The sequence below is a fragment of the Anomaloglossus baeobatrachus genome, chromosome 2, assembly GCF_048569485.1.
Source record: "Anomaloglossus baeobatrachus isolate aAnoBae1 chromosome 2, aAnoBae1.hap1, whole genome shotgun sequence".
NCBI lineage: Eukaryota > Metazoa > Chordata > Amphibia > Anura > Aromobatidae > Anomaloglossus > Anomaloglossus baeobatrachus.
The window spans coordinates 343,097,862-343,121,762 of record NC_134354.1 but is presented as its reverse complement, the minus strand read 5'-3'; the positions used below and the strand labels follow the sequence as shown (position 1 = coordinate 343,121,762).

The 23,901-nt window shown below is 41.3% G+C and overlaps 4 non-coding genes across 4 annotated transcripts; all 4 read right to left on the bottom strand.

The window, feature by feature from the left end:
• Positions 1–16,229: 16,229 nt before the first annotated feature.
• TRNAV-CAC (transfer RNA valine (anticodon CAC)) lies at positions 16,230–16,302 on the bottom strand. The gene has a single exon. It is a non-coding gene; the product is annotated as a tRNA-Val (tRNA).
• Positions 16,303–20,060: 3,758 nt separating this feature from the next.
• Positions 20,061–20,133, bottom strand: TRNAV-AAC (transfer RNA valine (anticodon AAC)). The gene has a single exon. It is a non-coding gene; the product is annotated as a tRNA-Val (tRNA).
• A 392-nt stretch (positions 20,134–20,525) lies between these two features.
• TRNAV-CAC (transfer RNA valine (anticodon CAC)) lies at positions 20,526–20,598 on the bottom strand. Its single transcript has one exon. It is a non-coding gene; the product is annotated as a tRNA-Val (tRNA).
• Positions 20,599–23,513: 2,915 nt separating this feature from the next.
• On the bottom strand, positions 23,514–23,586 carry TRNAV-CAC (transfer RNA valine (anticodon CAC)). Its single transcript has one exon. It is a non-coding gene; the product is annotated as a tRNA-Val (tRNA).
• Between the last annotated feature and the right edge of the window lie 315 nt (positions 23,587–23,901).

The following is a 23,901-nucleotide window of genomic DNA, read 5'->3' as shown; positions in this document are numbered from 1 at the left end:
ATACAACTAGGTACAGTGAGTGTTTGCTAGTATAATGGCTGAGTTTAAAAAAGTTAGAGTGTGCAATGCAGGCAGATGTCATGCAAATAACGTTCCAATACTGTGAATTGACAAAAGTCCAATAGCCACGTATAGGATGCCACTAGGTACACTGAGTGTTTGCTAGTATAATGGCTTCGTTATAATTAGTTGGAGTGTGCAACGCAGGCAGATGCGCTCTGCAAATGTCTTGGCACTAGTGGGACTATAGCAAAGTCCAATAGCCACGTATAGGATGCCACTAGGTACACTGAGTGTTTGCTAGTAAAATTGCTTAGTTTAAAAAAGTTGTAGTGTGCAATGCAGGCAGACGTGCTCTGCAAATGTCTTTGCACTAGTGGGACTATAGCAAAGTCCAATAGCCACGTATAGGATGCCACTAGGTACACTGAGTGTTTGCTAGTAAAATTGCTTAGTTTAAAAAAGTTGTAGTGTGCAATGCAGGCAGACGTGCTCTGCAAATGTCTTTGCACTAGTGGGACTATAGCAAAGTCCAATAGCCACGTATAGGATGCCACTAGGTACACTGAGTGTTTGCTAGTAAAATTGCTTAGTTTAAAAAACTTGGAGTGTGCAATGCAGGCAGATGTGCTCTGCTAATGTCTTTGCACTAGTGGGACTATAGCAAAGTCCAATAGCCACGTTTAGGATGCCACTAGGTACACTGAGTGTTTGCTAGTAAAATTGATTAGTTTAAAAAAGTTGTAGTGTGCAATGCAGGCAGACGTGCTCTGCAAATGTCTTTGCACTAGTGGGACTATAGCAAAGTCCAATAGCCACGTATAGAATGCCACTAGGTACACTGAGTGTTTGCTAGTAAAATTGCTTAGTTTAAAAAAGTTGTAGTGTGCAATGCAGGCAGACGTGCTCTGCAAATGTCTTTGCACTAGTGGGACTATAGCAAAGTCCAATAGCCACGTATAGGATGCCACTAGGTACACTGAGTGTTTGCTAGTAAAATTGCTTAGTTTAAAAAACTTGGAGTGTGCAATGCAGGCAGATGTGCTCTGCTAATGTCTTTGCACTAGTGGGACTATAGCAAAGTCCAATAGCCACGTTTAGGATGCCACTAGGTACACTGAGTGTTTGCTAGTATAATGGCTTCGTTATAATTAGTTGGAGTGTGCAACGCAGGCAGATGCGCTCTGCAAATGTCTTGGCACTAGTGGGACTATAGCAAAGTCCAATAGCCACGTATAGGATGCCACTAGGTACACTGAGTGTTTGCTAGTAAAATTGCTTAGTTTAAAAAAGTTGTAGTGTGCAATGCAGGCAGACGTGCTCTGCAAATGTCTTTGCACTAGTGGGACTATAGCAAAGTCCAATAGCCACGTATAAGATGCCACTAGGTACACTGAGTGTTTGCTAGTAAAATTGCTTAGTTTAAAAAAGTTGTAGTGTGCAATGCAGGCAGACGTGCTCTGCAAATGTCTTTGCACTAGTGGGACTATAGCAAAGTCCAATAGCCACGTATAGGATGCCACTAGGTACACTGAGTGTTTGCTAGTAAAATTGCTTAGTTTAAAAAACTTGGAGTGTGCAATGCAGGCAGATGTGCTCTGCTAATGTCTTTGCACTAGTGGGACTATAGCAAAGTCCAATAGCCACGTTTAGGATGCCACTAGGTACACTGAGTGTTTGCTAGTATAATGGCTTACTTAGAATGAGTTGGAGTGTGCAGAGGACAAGAGGGTACAGTGGCAGGATTGTGGTGCTCTGGGTAGAGGAATGGAAGCCTGCCTTTCTATTCCCTCCTAATGGTGAAATGCAGGGAGGAAATCCCTGACCTGGGCTACACAGACGCTGTTGCTGTTTGCAGGACCTGTCACTTATGGCTCTCTGACCCTGCCGCTTTGAGCCCTTAAAAGGACTGCTAGAATGTGCTCTCCCTAAGCTGTCTAACGCTGTGTATGCAGCGCATACAGCTGTATCGGCTATAGGACTCAGGAGGACGGAGCTGCGACACTGATGTCTGACACCAAAGACGCAGAAGGCAGATAATGGCGTTCGTGAAGAAAATGTCCGGTTTTATAATGCAGGGACATGTGACATGCAGATCCTATCACACATGCCGTTGCTTCTCTGGCTCAAAGTCCACTTAGGCGTGTGTGTGTCTGTGATTGGCTGACATGCTGGCCCGCCCCACAAGACGCGCGCGCTTAGGGAAGGAAGACAAGAAAAAAAAAAAAAAAAATGGCGATCGCCATTATAGAAACAGCAGTGATCTGAAGGCGCTGTTCACGCACACTATACACTGAAATGTGATAATAGTTTGATTCACAGAGTGACTTACACTATTACAGCAGAAACCAAGCTAGGATTTAGCTGTTTTTTGGCTGCTAGAACCGTTCTCGAACGTTTCTAGAACTATCGAGCTTTTGCAAAAAGCTCGAGTTCTAGTTCGATCTAGAACATGCCCCAAAATCACTCGAGCCGCGAACTGGAGAACCACGAACCACGAACCGCGCTCAACTCTACTCCTCTGAGACGTCTTTTTTCTAAGCTAAACATATCTAACTTTTTCAACCTGTCATCATATGGGAGGCCTTCCATTCCTTGTAATAGTCTAGTTGCCCGCCTTTGAACTGACTCTAACTTCTGAATGTCCTTTTTAAAATGTGGAGCCCAAAACTGGATCCCGTATTCCAGATGTGGCCTTACAAGTGATTTATAGAGGGGTAACAATACGTTGGGATCACGGAATCTAATCTCTCTTTTTATACACCCTAAAATATTGTTTGCTTTAGCAGCTGCTGCTTGACATTGAGTGCTGCTGCTCAGCTTATTTGTAATGAGAATACCCAAGTCCTTCTCCTGTTCTGTAGTCCCGAGTTTACTTCCATTTAATATATACGCAGCTATAGGATCACTCCGTCCTAGGTGCATTACTTTACATTTATCAACATTAAATCTCATTTGCCAAGTATCTGCCCATTCTGACATCTTATCCAGATCTTTTTGTAATATTGTACTATCCAGGTCAGTTTTTAATATCCTACATAGTTTGGTGTCATCGGCAAAGACTGACACTGTACTATCAATCCCATCCACAAGGTCATTAATAAAGAGATTAAAAAGAATCGGTCCAAGCACAGATCTCTGCGGCACCCCACTGCTGACTATAGCCCATTTAGAGAATGTACCATTTATGACTACTCTTTGTTTCCTATCTTTTAGCCAATTCCTTACCCAGTTGCATATTGTGTCCCCTAGTCCTTGCTTCTGGAACTTTAGTATAAGGCTATTATGGGGTACAGTATCAAATGCCTTTGCAAAGTCCAAATAAATCACATCAACTGCATTACCAATATCCAGGTTTGAACTTACCCCCTCATAGAACCCCAACAGGTTGGTTAGACACGACTTATCTTTCATGAATCCATGCTGTTTGTCAGTTATCATATTATTTTCTGCAATATATTTTTGCATGTCATCCCTTAAAATGCCCTCAAAAACTTTGCATACTACTGATGTCAGGCTTACCTCTGACCTTTCCTAAATATCGGTACCACATCAGCAATCCTCCAATCCTGAGGCACCAACCCTGTTACAAGTGAGTCTAAAAAGATGAGATACAGTGGTCTGTCGATTACGGAGCTCAATTCCCTCAATATTCGTGGATGAATGCCATCTGGCCCTGGGGATTTGTCAATGTTTAATTTACTCAGACGTAGGCGTACTTCATCTTGTGTTAAATTAATTATATCGGGTGGTGAACTTTGATTTTTCACTTGTTGAATGATCCCTGGTACAGTCAGTTCCTTGGTGAATACAGATGAGAAATGCCTATTTAATATCTCAGTCTTTTGTTTGTCCTCTATAACTAACTTGTTATTATATTTTAAGGGGCCGATACTATCCTTTGTTTTCCTTTTGGCATTAATGTATTCATAAAAGATTTTGGGATTTATTTTAATGTCATTGGCGATTTTTGTTTCAGTAGCTTATTTTGCTTGTTTGATTTCTTTTTTACATTTCCTATTGATATCTTTATACTTCTGAAATGCTATTTCTGTATTCTCAGCCTTTAAGATTTTAAATGCCCTTTGTTTTTGTTTTATTATACTTTGTACAGTCTTAATTATCCATAGTGGTTTCTTTTTATTCCTGGACATTTTATTACCAGAGGGTATACGTTTTTTACAGGACTCTAGTAGTATATCCTTAAACTTACCCCATTTATGTTCGGTATCCCCAGTTATTATGACTTTGTCCCAATCTACATTTAAGCTCTTCCCTTAATTTGTTGAAATCAGCTTTCCTAAAATTCCAGGTTTTAGCATCCCCCTTTGAAATGTTCTATTGAATATTATGTTGAAGCTTACCATATTATGATCACTGGTGCCCAAGTGCTCCCGGACCTGTAGATCTGAAATTGTATCCGGTCTATTTGACAGGACCAGATCTAGCAAATTATCTCCCCTGGTCGGTTCACCTACCATCTGAGAGAGGAAATTGTCTTGAATAGTAGATAAGAACTTACAGATTTTAGCAGAACCAGAAGATTCTATGTCCCACTGTATGTCTGGATAGTTGAAATCCCCCATAATAAGAACTCGATTATTATTATTAGCTGCCTTTTCAATTTGTTCCAGCATTTCACCCTCTATTTGTTGAGGTATGTTAGGAGGCTTATAGCAAACTCCAATTAGTATTTTTCCATTATTCCCCTCCCCATGTACATTTACCCATACTGACTCTACATTGTTGCTGTTCCCCTCAATGTCATCATACAACACAGGTTTTAGGTACATATTTTACCAGTTTTATTCCTACAAAGGGATTTTTCTTGAATCGAAGTTTACATTGAATGTGTTACTTTTTTCTACATAGTTTAGTCATTTGCTTTTGTATTTATGGGAACTATATATTTTGAAACAAACAGGATTTTTATAATATGGGATTATGTTTTCTGCTAAAATGGACAATAAAAAAGAAACCCAAAATTGTAGTTCTCTTTGTGATGGAAGCCAAAATGTATTGTCATTTGACAATGAAACCAAGAATTTCACAGGTTGAGAGCAAATTACTTCAACACCGAAAAAAGATTGGTTTCACTGGGGATTGAACTCAGAACGTTCTGCATGTGAAGCAGACTTGATGACCACCACACTAGAAAACCTGTGAAATCCTGCAAAGTAATGGCAATTAGAGACGAGTTTTGACCGCCAGGGGCAAAAAAAAATAATTCGTAGTTCTGTTGGTGATGGAAGCCAAAACATCCCGTCATTCGGCAACAAAGCCAAGAACTTCATATATTGTAGTTTGATAGGGTATTATTTCAACACCAAGAACAGATTGCTTTTACTGGGGATTGAACCCAGGACCTTATGCGCGTTATGCAGACGTGATGACCACTACACTATGAAACCTGTGAAATCCTGCAAAGTAATGGCAATTAGAGACGAGTTTTGACCGCCAGGGGAAAAAAAAAAAAATAATTCATAGTTCTGTTGGTGATGGAAGCTAAAACAACCCATCATTCGTCAACAAAGCCAAGAACTTCATATATTGTAGTTTGATAGGGTATTATCTCAACACCAAGAACAGACTGGTTTTACTGGGTATTGAACCCGGGACCTTTTACGTGTTAAGCAGACGTGATGACCACTACACTATGAAACCTGATGAAAAGTTGCTGTGTATTGGCTAGCAGAGCAGAATTGTCACTGACGGGGCCTTTTTATTGCTGATGGAAAGTATTTTTGGTAATGAAACATTTACAATTTTTATTACATATTTTACCAGTTTTATTCCTACAAAGGGATATTGCTTAAATTGAAGTTTACATTGAATGTGATACTTTTTTCTACACAGTTTAGTCGTTTGCTTTTGTATTTATGGGAACTATATATTTTGAAACAAACAGGATTTTTATAATATGGGATTATGTTTTCTGCTAAAATGGTCAATAAAAAAGAAACCCAAATTCGTAGTTCTCTTTGTGATGGAAGCCAAAATGTATTGTCATTTGGCAACAAAACCAAAAATTTCATTTCTTACAGGTTGATAGGAAATTACTTCAACACCGAAAACAGGTTGGTTTCACTGGGGATTGAACCCAAAACTTACTGCATGTGAGGCAGACTTAATGACAACCACACTAGAAAACCTGTGAAATCCTGCACAGTAATGGCAATTAGAGACGAGTTTTGACTAGAGTTGAGCGTGGTTCGTGGTTCTCCAGTTCACGGCTCGAGTGATTTTGGGGGCTGTCTTAGATCGATCTAGAACTCGAGCTTTTTGATAAAAGCTCGATAGTTCTAGATTCGTTCCAGAACGGTTCTAGCAGCAAAAAAAACAGCTAATTCCTAGCTGGCTTTCCGCTGTAATAGTGTAAGTCACTCTGTGACTTACACTATTATAACATTTCAGTGTATAGTGTGCGGGAACAGCGCGTTCAGATCACTGCTGTATGGATAATGGCAATCGCCATTTTTTTTTTTCCTTGTCTTCCTTCCCTAAGCGCGCGCGTGTAGTGGGGAGGGCCAGCATGTCAGCCAATCCCAGACACACACACAGCTAAGTGGACTTTTAGCCAGAGAAGCAACGGCATGTGTGATAGGATGTCCATGTCACATGTCCCTGCATTATTAAACCGGACATTTTCCTCCAGCACGCCATTATCTGCCTTCTGCGTCCTTGGTGTCAGACTTCACTGGCGCAGCTCCTATCGCCGATACAGCTGTATACGCTCCATACACAGTGCTGGGCAGCATAGGGATAGCACTTTCTATCAGTCCTTTTAAAGGCTCATACCGGCAGGGTCAGAGCCATAGGTGACAGGTCCTGAAAACAGAGTTTAACAGCTACACAAGATGACAGCGTCTGTGTAGCTAAGGTCAGGGATTTCCTCGCTGCATTTTCCCATTAGGAGGGATAGAAAGGCAGGCTTCATTTCCTCTACCCAGAGACCCACAACCCTGCCACTGTACCCTCCTGCCCTTTGCACACTCCAACTCATTGTTACTAAGCCATTATACTAGCAAACACTGAGTGAACTTAGTGGCATCCTAAACGTGGCTATTGGACTTCTGTATAGTTCCAGTAGTGCACAGATATTTGCAGCACCTCTGCCTGCATTGCACACTCAAACTCATTGTTACTAAGCCATTATACTAGCAAACACTGAGTGAACCTAGTGGCATCCTAAACGTGGCTATTGGATTTCTGTATAGTCCCACTAGTGCAAAGATATTTGCAGCACGTCTGCCTGCATTGCACACTCAAACTCATTGTTACTAGGCCATTATACTAGCAAACAATGAGTGAACTTAGTGGCATCCTAAACGTGGCTATTGGACTTCTGTATAGTCCCAGTAGTGCACAGATATTTGCAGCACCTCTGCCTGCATTGCACATTCAAACTCATTGTTACTAAGCCATTATACTAGCAAACACTGAGTGAACCTAGTGGCATCCTAAACGTGGCTATTGGACTTCTGTATAGTCCCACTAGTGCAAAGATATTTGCAGCACGTCTGCCTGCATTGCACACTCAAACTCATTGTTACTAAGCCATTATACTAGCAAACAATGAGTGAACTTAGTGGCATCCTAAACGTGGCTATTGGACTTCTGTGTAGTCCCAGTAGTGCACAGATATTTGCAGCACCTCTGCCTGCATTGCACATTCAAACTCATTGTTACTAAGCCATTATACTAGCAATCACTGAGTGAACCTAGTGGCATCCTAAACGTGGCTATTGGACTTCTGTATAGTCCCACTAGTGCAAAGATATTTGCAGCACGTCTGCCTGCATTGCACACTCAAACTCATTGTTACTAAGCCATTATACTAGCAAACAATGAGTGAACCTAGTGGCATCCTAAACGTGGCTATTGGACTTCTGTATAGTCCCACTAGTGCAAAGATATTTGCAGCACGTCTGCCTGCATTGCACACTCAAACTCATTGTTACTAAGCCATTATACTAGCAAACACTGAGTGAACCTAGTGGCATCCTAAATGTGGCTATTGGACTTCTGTATAGTCCCACTAGTGCAAAGATATTTGCAGCACGTCTGCCTGCATTGCACACTCAAACTCATTTTTACTAAGCCATTATACTAGCAAACACTGAGTGAACCTAGTGGCATTCTAAACGTGGCTATTGGACGTCTGTATAGTCCCAGTAGTGCACCGATATTTGCAGCACGTCTGCCTGCATTGCACACTCAAACTCATTGTTACTAAGCCATTATACTAGCAAACACTGAGTGAACCTAGAGGCATCCTAAACGTGGCTATTGGACTTCTGTATAGTCCCACTAGTGCAAAGATATTTGCAGCACTGCTGCCTGCATTGCACACTCAAACTCATTGTTACTAAGCCATTATACTAGCAAACACTGAGTGAACCTAGTGGCATCCTAAACGTGGCTATTGGACTTCTGTATAGTCCCACTAGTGCAAAGATATTTGCAGCACGTCTGCCTGCATTGCACACTCAAACTCATTGTTACTAAGCCATTATACTAGCAAACACTGAGTGAACCTAGTGGCATCCTAAACGTGGCTATTGGACTTCTGTATAGTCCCAGTAGTGCACAGATATTTGCAGCACGTCTGCCTGCATTGCACACTCAAACTAATTGTTACCAAGCCATTATACTAGCAAACACTGAGTGAACTTAGTGGCATCATAAAATTGGCTGTTGGACTTCTGTATTGTCCCACTAGTGCAAAGATATATGCAGCACGTCTGCCTGCATTGCACACTCAAACTCATTGTTACTAAGCCATTATACTAGCAAACACTGAGTGAACCTAGTGGCATCTTAAACGTGGCTATTGGACTTCTGTATAGTCTCACTAGTGCGAAGATATTTGCAGCACGTCTGCCTGCATTGCACACTCAAACTCATTGTTACTAAGCCATTATACTAGCAAACACTGAGTGAACCTAGTGGCATCCTAAACGTGGCTATTGGACTTCTGTATAGTCCCACTAGTGCAAAGATATTTGCAGCACGTCTGCCTGCATTGCACACTAAAACTCATTGTTACTTACTAAGACATTATAATACCAAAAATTGAGTAAACTTAGTGGCATACAAGAAATGGCTGTTGTACTCCATTAGTGGCCCATTGGTGCAAATCTATGTGCAGCACCTGTGCAGGACACCCTCCTGCTCTGTTTTTAATAAGCTACAATGATAGCAAAAAATACTGCCATTTAGTGGCATCATAGAACTGGATGTTGTATTCCATTATTGTCCCACTGGTGCCAAGCTATTTCTAGTACCTGTGCAGGACACCCTCCTGCTCTGTTTTTAATAAGCTATATTGATAGCAAAAAATACTGCCATTTAGTGGCATTATAGAACTGGATGTTGTATTCCATTATTGTCCCACTGGTGCCAAGCTATTTCTAGCACCTGTGCAGGACACCTTCATGCACATTTTGCTACGCTAATGTTATAGCAAACTTAGGGAATTCATTGCTGCATTTGATAATTCGGAGGGATAGAAAGTGAGGCTTTCTTTAGCTTTTCCTTCTGTTCATAGACAGCATCTCCAAGTCCACACCCGAAGAGCAATTTCTCCTCCACGTGTAAGTGTGGAGAGGCAGCTAGTGCGCATGCGTGTGCCGATTTACCCCAGCTACAGCCTAACTACAGTGTTTCACCTAGTGAGTATGCTCAGCCTTACTGTGCCATTCCTGACGCTAAGTCTTCATTTCAGGATACAGCGCATGCTCCCACACTTAGTGTGAAAAGCCTCTTTGCACAGGTACTTGCATTCCGTGCCGGGTCTAAGTCCTGTTTTGTGCTGGGACACCATGCTAAAGCTGATAGTCTTTTTTCAGAGACGCTATTTCATGCAACTGACCATGCTCAGGCACTTACTGCATCAGAAACTAGGTCCGGTAATGAACTCTTTGGCCCTGCCCCTGATGTGGGGGGGGCCCATATAGACCACAGGGCATCAGGTGTCCTGACGATGTGGCCAGGCCACTCCCAAATGGCTTGCAGAGGCCCGCCCCTATGACTTGTCACCTCATTATTGATGGTAAAACAATGACTGGTGAGGTGTTTGTGTTGTGGCCGCCATGATGTCATTATTGAAGTTGCGGTTCCAAATAGGACGCTAGTTATGCCACTCATGACGTGTCACTCTGGTTTTTTCTCCAGGAGGTGCATTGTGGTCCACCCTGGTTTGGGGCGGACCCAGGTTATAAAACGGGCTGGAGCCAACAAGGAGGTGCGCAGTCTTCTATTATGCTCCGAAAGAGCACACCTCCATGTGTTGAACCCATTGCGGCTTTAGGCCAGAGGTAGGCAGGGATAGGGCGTCGATGCAGGCCGCCACCACAGTTGGTAACGCAGAACGGTTAAGACCAGATCCTGTCCTTCAAGTCCTGCTTGTGCAGCCCAGTGGCATTAACAGGCCTGCTGCTGCTGATGCACCTGCTGTCCACAGGTGTGGCCCCAATGCACACGGTCAGCGTACTCAATGGCCCCTGTGATGTTAACAGGGAGTTCCTGGGCTGGGTGGGCGTGTGGACCCTGTGACGCTAACAGGGCTCCCAGTCTCAAGATCCGAGTGGCGTCTAACTCGGTTCAGGCAACTATTAGTTTCATAGCCACACAGATCTGTATCCTCCACCGAACCTTCCATTTGCCAACCTCTCCTTTTCCATCTGGGAGCACGGTGGACATTGACTGCTGATGGGGATATATACCTTTCTCTTTTTTTTTTCTTATTAATTTTCGTTATATACCAGTAACATAGTATATACCACCTTATCCAAATCTGCCAGTCCCACCGTAACAGATGGTGTTTCTTCATCAAATGTTACTTTTGCTTAACAACCAAACCCACTCACAAAAACTTTTTTCCCCTTTCCAACACACCTGTTCCCCTTTCCACCAGCATTTGTCATTTTTCAATTCATTTGGTATATGACCAAAAGTGCAACTCTGCAGGGACACCGTACTCAATGCCATCTCAGCCCAGCAGCCAGCCCTCGGTCCCTCAGATGTGGACAAGTAAAAGCCCATTTCCTCCTATCCATGACAAAGCATTGAGATTCACTCTGTGCAGCACTGGTGTTTACTGGAAAAGCAGATCTAAGAATCCGTACCACCTTTTGCAGATACTCCTGTATACGTGCGTCCCTTTCTATGGCTGATATTATTTCGCCAAATTTTGTCTTGTACCGGGGATCTAACAGTGTGGCAACCCAGTAGTTAGCATTACTTCGAATTCGTTCAATCCGAGGGTCATGTTGTAGGTAGTGCAGCAAGAAGGCGATCATGTGTCTTGTGCATCCAGGAGGACCAAGTCCTTGGTTTGTTGGTGGCAGAGAGGTGAGAATCGTGCCTCCTTCCTCTGCCCTCTCCCCCCAACCTCGCACAACCGAAATGTGAGCAAGCTCTCACTCATCTGCTGAGTCTTCCATGCCCATCGCAAGTTCGTCCTCCATTTCTTCATGGGCTCCTGCACCTTCCTCAACAATTTTTGCTGATACTATGCGCCCTTGTTAATCCCTATCCCCCACCATGACTGCCGCCTAGGTGCCGCTCAACGTATGGACCTTGTACATCTTATTATCCCTTCTGCATATGACTCCTCCTGTACTTCCTCCCCTTCCTCTTGGACCAACACCTGACTCCGAATAATGCTTACAGTGTGCTCCATCTTGTAGATGACCAGAATTGTCACGCTGAGAATGGCATCGCTAGTGCTAAACATCTTCGTCGACATTTGTAAACTGTGTAGAAGGGTGCATAGGTCCTTGATCTGACACCACTCCAGCAGCGTGATCTGCACCACCTCTGGATCAAGTTAGCCCAGGGTATACATTATAACGTATTTCAGCAGGGCTCTGCGGTGCTTCCACAGACGCTGCAACATGAGCAGATTCCAATTCCTGAGTGTCGGAACATCGCATTTCCGGCGTTTAACCGCCAGACCCTAAGACTTCAGGAGCGATGAAAGTTGTTGAGCTGCTGGGTGCGAAGGATGAAAGTGAGCACATAGCAGCGTGCCCGCTGCACAAGGCCATGTAGGCCGGGATGGTATTTTAAAAATTGCTGGAGAATCAGATTCAACACGTGAGCCATACAAGGCACGTGTGTCACATTGCCCTGACGAAGGGCCGCAGACAGGTTTGCATCATTGCCGCACACGGCTGTTAAGTCACCAACGTAGTCCACTCAATTAATTTGTACTCCGGTCGCCAGGTGACAACGTGTTCCTTTCGTGCATAGTGCTGATGATGGGAAAGGAGTCGATGCCTGCTGCGCAGGTGGACGCAGGTTATGGTCACCCACTGGGTTGCGTTACCTTGACAGATACAGATCCACAGGCTGAATGTAGGTGGTGGGTATCTCACAGATGAAGTACCATCATTCAGCTACAACCAATGGGAAGACACCACACCCTTTTTTAGGCCCCTCCTGTCTGCCGACCACTGCCAGACAAAGCTATGAACCTTTTGTTACTGTTACCCCCAGTTCAGTTTTATGAGTTTGTGTGCTTGTTACCTGACTACTTTTCCTGCTTGCTGTTTATGTACCTCGTTGGCCGATCCGCATTTCACCTCTGCTTGTTTTCTGATTAAGTCCTGGCCATCCCATTCTGTTCCTCTTCCTCAATTAATGTTTTTGACCCTGCATGACTACTATTCTCTGGAACTGCAGCCTTCCACAGGTATTGATCAACTTGGGCCCTGTGTAATTCCAAATCACTGTATAGGGGTTAAAGGGTTTCAGGGTTCTGGGTGTCCAGCTTGGTGAGTGGCTTGCCTCTAGCCTATCCTTTACAGCCCATCTGAGTGTGTCGATCCAGGCAGGCGTTACACCGTGCCCTCTGCAGAAGGCCATGTAGGCCGGGATAGTGTTTTAAAAATTGCTGGACAACCAGGTTCAACACGTGAGCCATACAAGGCACGTGTGCCACATTGCCCTGAAGAAGGGTCGCAGACTGGTTTGCATCATTGTCGCACCCGACCTTCCCTGGCTGCTGGTTGAGTGGAGACAACCATTGATGAAACTCGGTCTCACTCTCCAGAGCTAACCGTCCACAATTCCTCAGCGGTGTCTCACATTTCCCCTACATTTCAAAGTAAACATTTGACCGCCTGATGGCCTTGAGCTCTGCTGCCAGCATAGTAAGGAGGTGTGTGGGATTCCTTGGGCGCAGTTACAAGGAAGGGTGGACTGACCACACAGGGTTTGGGCCAAGGTGGAGGACCCACACGAGGTTGAGAAAGCAGAAGCAGCGGATGAACTTGTACATACAGAGGAAGGATTGACACACAAGTCATGGGGACGGCAAGACTTGTACAGCAAACCCTTTTAGAAACACAGCGAGGGGACTCCAACCACAGTCTCCCTCGTTGCCACTAATTGGGCCACACACACCCCACTTGACTGGCATCAGTTGACCCCCCTTTTGAAAAAGAAAAAGATGCTTTGCATGAAGCACTCTCAAAAATACGCGTGCCTTTCCCGTCCCCTGGCTGACCCAAGGGGAAGAAAAGTCCTCTGAGAGCCATGACTTGTTCATCTTGGTTCTTTTAGAAACACAGCGAGGGGACTCCAACCACAGTCTCCCTCGTTGCCACTAATTGGGCCACACACACCCCACTTGACTGGCATCAGTTGACCCCCCCTTTTGAAAAAGAAAAAGATGCTTTGCATGAAGCTCTCTCAAAAATACGCGTGCCTTTCCCATCCCCTGGCTGACTCAGGGGAAGAAAAGTCCTCTGAGAGCCATGACTTGTTCATCTTGGTTCTTTTAGAAACACAGCGAGGGGACTCCAACCACAGTCTCCCTCGTTGCCACTAATTGGGCCACACACAACCCACTTGACTGGCATCAGTTGACCCCCTTTTGAAAAAGAAAAAGATGCTATGCATGAAGCACTCTCAAAAATACGCGTGCCTTTCCCATTCCCTGGCTGACCCAGGGGAAGAAAAGTCCTCTGAGAGCCATGACTTGTTCATCTTGGTTCTTTTAGAAACACAGCGAGGGGACTCCAACCACAGTCTCCCTCGTTGCCACTAATTGGGCCACACACACCCCACTTGACTGGCATCAGTTGACCCCCCTTTTGAAAAAGAAAAAGATGCTTTGCATGAAGCACTCTCAAAAATACGCGTGCCTTTCCCGTCCCCTGGCTGACCCAAGGGGAAGAAAAGTCCTCTGAGAGCCATGACTTGTTCATCTTGGTTCTTTTAGAAACACAGCGAGGGGACTCCAACCACAGTCTCCCTCGTTGCCACTAATTGGGCCACACACACCCCACTTGACTGGCATCAGTTGACCCCCCCTTTTGAAAAAGAAAAAGATGCTTTGCATGAAGCTCTCTCAAAAATACGCGTGCCTTTCCCATCCCCTGGCTGACTCAGGGGAAGAAAAGTCCTCTGAGAGCCATGACTTGTTCATCTTGGTTCTTTTAGAAACACAGCGAGGGGACTCCAACCACAGTCTCCCTCGTTGCCACTAATTGGGCCACACACACCCCACTTGACTGGCATCAGTTGACCCCCCTTGTGAAAAAGAAAAAGATGCTTTGCATGAAGCACTCTCAAAAATAAGCGTGCCTTTCCCGTCCCTTGGGTGACCCAGGGGAAGAAAAGTCCTCTGAGAGCCTTGTCCACATTGTCAGTGGACAGACACGTGTGCTTATCTACCAGCAGACCCCCAGCAGCACTGAAGACAGGTTCCGAGAGAACGCTGGCTGCAGGACACGACAAGATCCCCAAGGCGTACGTGGCAATCTCAGGCAATTTATCCAGATTGGAAGCCTAAAATGAGCAGGGCTCAAGTTGCACAGTAATGGCATCGATGTTTCCTTGCATATACTCATATATCTGTGTGTCCTCCTCTTTTTCCTTGTCCAGCACTTTTGTTTTCGCATGAGTATATGTCCTTGTCACTTTCCCATGTGTTTGGGATGTGTTGTGCGTTGTTTGTCACCTTTTGGACACCATTGAGGGTGTTTTCTATGTGTTTTTATGTGTTTGTGAATGCCTGCCATTGTTTCCTATGCAGTTCGAGTTCGGTTCGTCGAACGTTCGACGAACCGAACTCGAACGGGAGCTCATCTCTAGTTTTGACCGCCAGGGTAAAAAAAAAAAATAATTCGTAGTACTGTTGGTGATGGAAGACAAAACACACCGTTATTCGTGAACAAAGCCAAGAACTTTTTATATTGCTGGTTGATAGAGTATTACTTCAACACCAAGAACAGATAGGTTTCACTGAGGATTGAATCAGGACCTTCTGCATGTAAAGCACACATGATAACCACTACACTATGAAACCTGACAAAAAAATTATAGAGTATTGGCTATCGGAGCAAAATTGTGACTGACAGGGCCTTTTTATTGCTGAAGGAAAGTATTTTTGGTAATGAAACATTTACAATTTTTATTACATATTTTACCACTTTTATTCCTACAAAGGGATATTGCTTAAATTGAAGTTTACACTGAATGTGTTACTTTTTTCTACATAGTTTAGTCGTTTGCTTTTGTATTTATGGGAACTATATATTTTAAAACAAACAGGTTTTTTTATAATATGGGATTATGTTTTCTGCTAAAATGTTCAATAAAAAAGAAACCCAAAATCGTAGTTCTCCTTGTGATAGAAGCCAAAATGTATTGTCATTTGGCAACGAAACCAAGAATTTCATACTTTACAGGTTGATAGGAAATTACTTCAACACCGAAAACAGATTGGTTTAACTGGGTATTGAATCCAAAACGTTCTGCATATGAAGCAGACTTGATGACCACCACACTTTAAAACCTGTGAAATCCTGCAAAGTAATGGCAATTAGAGACGAGTTTTGACTGCCAGGAAAAAAAAAAAAATTCGTAGTTCTGTTGGTTATGGAAGCTAAAACATCCCGTCATTCGGCAACAAAGCCAAGAACTTCATGTATTGTAGTTAAATAGGGTATTATTTCAACACCAAGAACAGATTGGTTTCACTGGGGATTGAACCAAGAACCTTCTGCGTGTTAAGCAGACGTGATGACCACTACACTATGAAACCTGTGAAATCCTGCAAAGCAATGGCAATTGGAGACGATTTTGACCGCCAGGGAAAAAAAAAAAATATCAAAGTTCTGTTGGAAGCCAAAACATCCTGTTATTCGACAACAAAGCCAAGAACTTCATATATTATAGTTGGATAGTGTATTATTTCAACACCAAGAGGAGATTGGTTTCACTGGGGATTGAACCCAGGACCTTCTGCGTGTGAAGCAGACGTGATGACCACTACACTATGAAACCTGTGAAATCCTGCAAAGCAATGGCAATTGAAAACGAGTTTTGACCGCCAGGGGAAAAAAAAATATTAGTTCTGTTGGTGATGGAAGCCAAAACATCCCATCATTCGGCAACAAAGCCAAGAACTTCATATATTGTAGTTTGATAGGGTATTATTTCAACACTAAGAACAGATTGCTTTTACTGGGGATTGAACCAGTGTTAAGCAGACGTGATGACTACTACACTATGAAACCTTCTGGAAAGTTACTGTGTATTGGCAAGCAGAGCAGAACTGTAACTGATGGGGCCTTTTTATTGCTGAAGAAAAGTGTTTTTGGTAATGAAACATTTACAATTTTTATTACATATTTTACCAGTTTTATTCCTACAAAGGGATATTGCTTAAATTGAAGTTTACATTGAATGTGTTCCTTTTTTCTACACAGTTTAGTCGTTTGCTTTTGTATTTATGGGAACTATATATTTTAAAACAAACAGGATTTTTATAATATGGGATTATGTTTTCTGCTAAAATGGACAATAAAAAAGAAACCCAAAATAGTAGTTCTCTTTGTGATGGAAGCCAAAATGTATTGTCATTTGGCAACGAAACGAAGAATTTTATATATTACAGGTTGATAGGGTATTATTTCAACACCAAGGACAGATGGGTTTCACTGGGGATTGAACCCAGGACCTTCTGCGTGTGAAGCAGACGTGATGACCACTACACTATGAAACCTGTGAAATCCTGCATAGCAATGGCAATTGAAAACGAGTTTTGACCGCCAGGGGAAAAAAATTATTAGTTCTGTTGGTGATGGAAGCCAAAACATCCCATCATTCGGCAACAAAGCCAAGAACTTCATATATTGTAGTTTGATAGAGTATTATTTCAACACCAAGAACAGATTGCTTTTACTGGGGATTGAACCAGTGTTAAGCAGATGTGATGACTACTACACTATGAAACCTTCTGGAAAGTTACTGTGTATTGGCAAGCAGAGCAGAATTGTAACTGACGGGACCTTTTTATTGCTGAAGAAAAGTGTTTTTGGTAATGAAACATTTACAATTTTTATTACATATTTTACCAGTTTTATTCCTACAAAGGGATATTGCTTAAATTGAAGTTTACATTGAATGTGTTACTTTTTTTCTTTGTTCTGAAACAAACAGGATTGTTATAATATGGGATTATGTTTTCTGCTTAAATGTTCAATAAAAAAGAAACCCAAAATCGTAGTTCTCCTTGTGATGGAAGCCAAAACATCCTGTTATTCGGCAACAAAGCCAAGTACTTATTATATTGCAGGTTGATAGGGTATTATTTCAACACCAAGAAGAGACTGGTTTCACTGGGGATTGAACCCAAGACCTTCTGCGTGTTAAGCAGACGTGATGACCTCTACACTATGAAACCTGTAAAATCCTGCAAAGCAATGGCAATTGGAGACGAGTTTTGACCGCCAGGGAAAAAAAAAATAAATTCTTAGTTCTGTTGGTGATGGAAGCCAAAACATCCCATCATTCTGCAACAAAGCCAAGAACTTCATATATTGTAGTTTGATAGGGTATTATTTCAACACCAAGAACAGACTGGTTTTACTGGGGATTAAACCCAGGACCTTTCCGTGTTAAGCAGACATGATGACCACTACACTCTGAATCCTGATGAAAAGTTACTGTGTATTGGCTAGCAGAGCAGAATTGTGACTGACCGGGCCTTTTTATTGCTGAAGGAAAGTATTTTTGGTAATGAAACATTTCCAATTTTTATTACATATTTTACGAGTTGTATTCCTACTAAGGGATATTGCTTAAATTGAAGTTTACATTGAATGTGTTACTTTTTTCTACATAGTTTAGTCGTTTGCTTTTGTATTTATGGGAACTATATATTTTAAAACAAACAGGTTTTTTTATAATATGGGATTATGTTTTCTGCTAAAATGTTCAATAAAAAAGAAACCCAAAATCGTAGTTCTCCTTGTGATAGAAGCCAAAATGTATTGTCATTTGGCAACGAAACCAAGAATTGCATACTTTACAGGTTGATAGGAAATTACTTCAACACCGAAAACAGACTGGTTTCACTGGGTATTGAACCCAGAACGTTCTGCATATGAAGCAGACTTGATGACCACCACACTTTAAAACCTGTGATTCCTGCAAAGTAATGGCAATTAGAGACGAAATTTGACTGCCAGGAAAAAAAAAAAATTCGTAGTTCCTTTGGTTTTGGAAGCTAAAACATCCCATCATTCGGCAACAAAGCCAAGAACTTCATGTATTGCAGTTGGATAGGGTATTATTTCAACACCAAGAAGAGACTGGTTTCACTGTATTTATGGGAACTATAAATTTTGAAACAAACAGGATTGTTATAATATGGGATTATGTTTTCTGCTAAAATGTTCAATAAAAAAGAAACCCAAAATCGTAGTTCTCCTTGTGATAGAAGCCAAAATGTATTGTCATTTGGCAACGAAACCAAGAATTTCATACTTTACAGGTTGATAGGAAATTACTTCAACACCGAAAACAGATTGGTTTCACTGGGTATTGAACCCAGAACGTTCTGCATATGAAGCAGACTTGATGACCACCACACTTTAAAACCTGTGATTGCTGCAAAGTAATGGCAATTAGAAACGAAATTTGACTGCCAGGAAAAAAAAATAATTCGTAGTTTCTTTGGTTATGGAAGCTAAAACATCCCATCATTCGGCAACAAAGCCAAGAACTTCATGTATTGTAGTTGGATAAGGTATTATTTCAACACCAAGAACAGACTGATTTTACTGGGGATTAAACCCAGGACTTTCTGCGTGTTAAGCAGACGTGATGACCACTACACTATGAATCTTAATGAAACGTTACTGTGTATTGGCTAGCAGAGCAGAATTGTGACTGACGGGGCCTTTTTATTGCTGAAGGAAAGTATTTTTGGTAATGAAACATTTTCAATTTTTATTACATATTTTACCAGTTTTATTCCTACAAAGGGATATTGCTTAAATTGAAGTTTACATTGAATGTGTTACTTTTTTCTACATAGTTTAATCGTTTGCTTTTGTATTTATGGGAACTATAAATTTTGAAACAAACAGGATTGTTATAATATGGGATTATGTTTTCTGCTAAAATGTTCAATAAAAAAGAAACCCAAAATCGTAGTTCTCCTTGTGATAGAAGCCAAAATGTATTGTCATTTGGCAATGAAACCAAGAATTTCACACTTTACAGGTTGATAGGAAATTACTTCAACACCGAAAACAGATTGGTTTCACTGGGTATTGAACCCAGAACGTTCTGCATATGAAGCAGACTTGATGACCACCACACTTTAAAACCTGTGATTCCTGCAAAGTAAGGGCAATTAGAGACGAAATTTGACTGCCAGGAAAAAAAAAAAAATCGTAGTTCTGTTGGTGATGGAAGCCAAAACATCCCATCATTCTGCAACAAAGCCAAGAACTTCATATATTGTAGTTTGATAGGGTATTATTTCAACACCAAGAAGAGACTGGTTTCACTGGGGCTTGAACCTAGGACCTTCTGCGTGTTAAGCAGACGTGATAACCACTACACTATGAAACCTGTGAAATCCTGCAAAGCAATGGCAATTGGAGACGAGTTTTGACCGCCAGGGAAAAAAAAAAAAATTCAAAGTTCTGTTGGTGATGGAAGACAAAACATCCTGTTATTCAGCAACAAAGCCAAGAAATTCATATATTGCAGTTGGATAGGGTATTATTTCAACACCAAGAAGAGATTGGTTTCACTGGGGATTGAACCCAGGACCTTCTGCGTGTTAAGCAGACGTGATGACCACTACACTATGAAACCTGATGAAAAGTTACTGTGTATTGGCTAGCAGAGCAGAATTGTGACTGACGGGGCCTTTTTCTTGCTGAAGGAAAGTATTTTTGGTAATGAAACATTTAAAATTTTTATTACATATTTTACCAGTTTTATTCCAACAAAGGGATATTGCTTAAATTGAAGTTTACATTGAATGTGTTACTTTCTTCTACACAGTTTAGTCGTTTGCTTTTGTATTTATGGGAACTATATATTTTTAAACAAACAGGATTTTTATAATATGGGATTATGTTTTCTGCTAAAATGAAAAAGAAACCCAAAATAGTAGTTCTCTTTGTGATGGAAGCCAAAATGTATTGTCATTTGGCAACGAAACCAAGAATTTTATATATTACAGGTTGATAGCGAAAACAGATTGGTTTCACTGGGGATTGAACCCAGGACCTTCTGCGTGTGAAGCAGACGTGATGACCACTACACTATGAAACCTGTGATATCCTGCAAAGCAATGGCAATTGAAAACGAGTTTTGACAGCCAGGGGAAAAAAATTATTAGTTCTGTTGGTGATGGAAGCCAAAACATCCCATCATTCGGCAACAAAGCCAAGAACTTCATATATTGTAGTTTGATAGGGTATTATTTCAACACCAAGAACAGATTGCTTTTACTGGGGATTGAACCATTGTTAAGCAGACGTGATGACTACTACACTATGAAACCTTCTGGAAAGTTACTGTGTATTGGCAAGCAGAGCAGAATTGTAACTGATGGGGCCTTTTTATTGCTGAAGAAAAGTGTTTTTGGTAATGAAACATTTACAATTTTTATTACATATTTTACCAGTTTTATTCCTACAAAGGGATATTGCTTAAATTGAAGGTTACATTGAATGTGTTACTTTTTTCTACACAGTTTAATCGTTTGCTTTTGTATTTATGGGAACTATAAATTTTGAAACAAACATGATTGTTATAATATGGGATTATGTTTTCTGCTAAAATGTTCAATAAAAAAGAAACCCAAAATCGTAGTTCTCTTTGTGATAGAAGCCAAAATGTATTGTCATTTGGCAACGAAACCAAGAATTTCAAACTTTACAGGTTGATAGGAAATTACTTCAACACCGAAAACAGATTGGTTTCACTGGGTATTGAACCCAGAACGTTTTGCATATGAAGCAGACTTGATGACCACCACACTTTAAAACCTGTGATTCCTGCAAAGCAATGGCAATTAGAGACGAAATTTGACTGCCAGGAAGAAAAAAATATTCGTAGTTCTGTTGGTTATGGAAGCTAAAACATCCCATCATTCGGCAACAAAGCCAAGAACTTCATGTATTGCAGTTGGATAGGGTATTATTTTAACACCAAGAACAGACTGGTTTTACTGGGGATTAAACCCAGGACCTTCTGCGTGTGAAGCAGACGTGATGACCACTACACTATGAAACCTGTGAAATCCTGCAAAGCAATGGCAATTGAAAACGAGTTTTGACCGCCAGGGGAAAAAAAATATTAGTTCTGTTGGTGATGGAAGCCAAAACATCCCATCTTTCGGCAACAAAGCCAAGAACTTCATATATTGTAGTTTGATAGGGTATTATTTCAACACCGAGAACAGATTGCTTTTACTGGGAATTGAACCAGTGTTAAGCAGACGTGATGACTACTACACTATGAAACCTTCTGGAAAGTTACTATGTATTGGCAAGCAGTGCAGAATTGTAACTGACGAGGCCTTTTTATTGCTGAAGAAAAGTGTTTTTGGTAATGAAACATTTACAATTTTTATTACATATTATACCAGTTTTATTCCTACAAAGGGATATTGCTTAAATTGAAGATTACATTGAATGTGTTACTTTTTTCTACACAGTTTAATCGTTTGCTTTTGTATTTATGGGAACTATAAATTTTGAAACAAACAGGATTGTTATAATATGGGATTATGTTTTCTGCTAAAATGTTCAATAAAAAAGATTGAACCCAGGACCTTCTGCGTGTGAAGCAGACGTGATGACCACTACACTATGAAACCTGTGAAATCCTGCAAAGCAATGGCAATTGAAAACGAGTTTTGACCGCCAGGGGAAAAAAATTATTAGTTCTGTTGGTGATGGAAGCCAAAACATCCCATCATTCGGCAACAAAGCCAAGAACTTCATATATTGTAGTTTGATAGGGTATTAGTTCAACACCAAGAACAGATTGCTTTTACTGGGGATTGAACCAGTGTTAAGCAGACGTGATGACTACTACACTATGAAACCTTCTGGAAAGTTACTGTGTATTGGCAAGCAGAGCAGAATTGTAACTGATGGGGCCTTTTTATTGCTGAAGAAAAGTGTTTTTGGTAATGAAACATTTACAATTTTTATTACATATTTTACCAGTTTTATTCCTACAAAGGGATATTGCTTAAATTGAAGATTACATTGAATGTGTTACTTTTTTCTACACAGTTTAATCGTTTGCTTTTGTATTTATGGGAACTATAAATTTTGAAACAAACAGGATTGTTATAATATGGGATTATGTTTTCTGCTAAAATGTTCAATAAAAAGAAACCCAAAATCGTAGTTCTCCTTGTGATAGAAGCCAAAATGTATTGTCATTTGGCAACGAAACCAAGAATTTCATACTTTACAGGTTGATAGGAAATTACTTCAACACCGAAAACAGATTGGTTTCCTTGGGTATTGAACCCAGAACATTCTGCATATGAAGCAGACTTGATGACCACCACACTTTAAAACCTGTGATTCCTGCAAAGTAATGGCAATTAGAGACGAAATTTGACTGCCAGGAAAAAAAAATAATTCGTAGTTCTGTTGGTTATGGAAGCTAAAACATCCCGTCATTCGGCAACAAAGCCAAGAACTTCATGTATTGCAGTTGGATAGGGTATTATTTCAACACCAAGAAGAGACTGGTTTCACTGGGGATAGAACCCAGGACCTTCTGCGTGTTAAGCAGACGTGATGACCACTACACTATGAAATCCTGCAAAGCAATGGCAATTGGAGACGAGTTTTGACCGCCAGGGAAAAAAAAAAAAAATTCTTAGTTCTGTTGGTGATGGAAGCCAAAACATCCCATCATTCTGCAACAAAGCCAAGAACTTCATATATTGTAGTTTGATAGGGTATTATTTCAACACCAAGAACAGACTGGTTTTACTGGGGATTAAACCCAGGACCTTCTACGTGTTAAGCAGACATGATGACCACTACACTATGAATCCTGATGAAAAGTTTCTGCTAAAATGGACAATAAAAAAGAAACCCAAAATAGTAGTTCTCTTTGTGATGGAAGCCAAAATGTATTGTCATTTGGCAACGAAACCAAGAATTTTATATATTACAGGTTGATAGCAAATTACTTCAACAGCGAAAACAGATTGGTTTCACTGGGGATTGAACCCAGGACCTTCTGCGTGTGAAGCAGACGTGATGACCACTACACTATGAAACCTGTGAAATCCTGCAAAGCAATGGCAATTGAAAACGAGTTTTGACAGCCAGGGGAAAAAAATTATTAGTTCTGTTGGTGATGGAAGCCAAAACATCCCATCATTCGGCAACAAAGCCAAGAACTTCATATATTGTAGTTTGATAGGGTATTATTTCAACACCAAGAACAGATTGCTTTTACTGGGGATTGAACCAGTGTTAAGCAGACGTGATGACTAGAGTTGAGCGCGGTTCGTGGTTCGTGGTTCTCCAGTTCTAGGCTCGAGTGATTTTGGGGCATGTTCTAGATCGAACTAGAACTCGAGCTTTTTGCAAA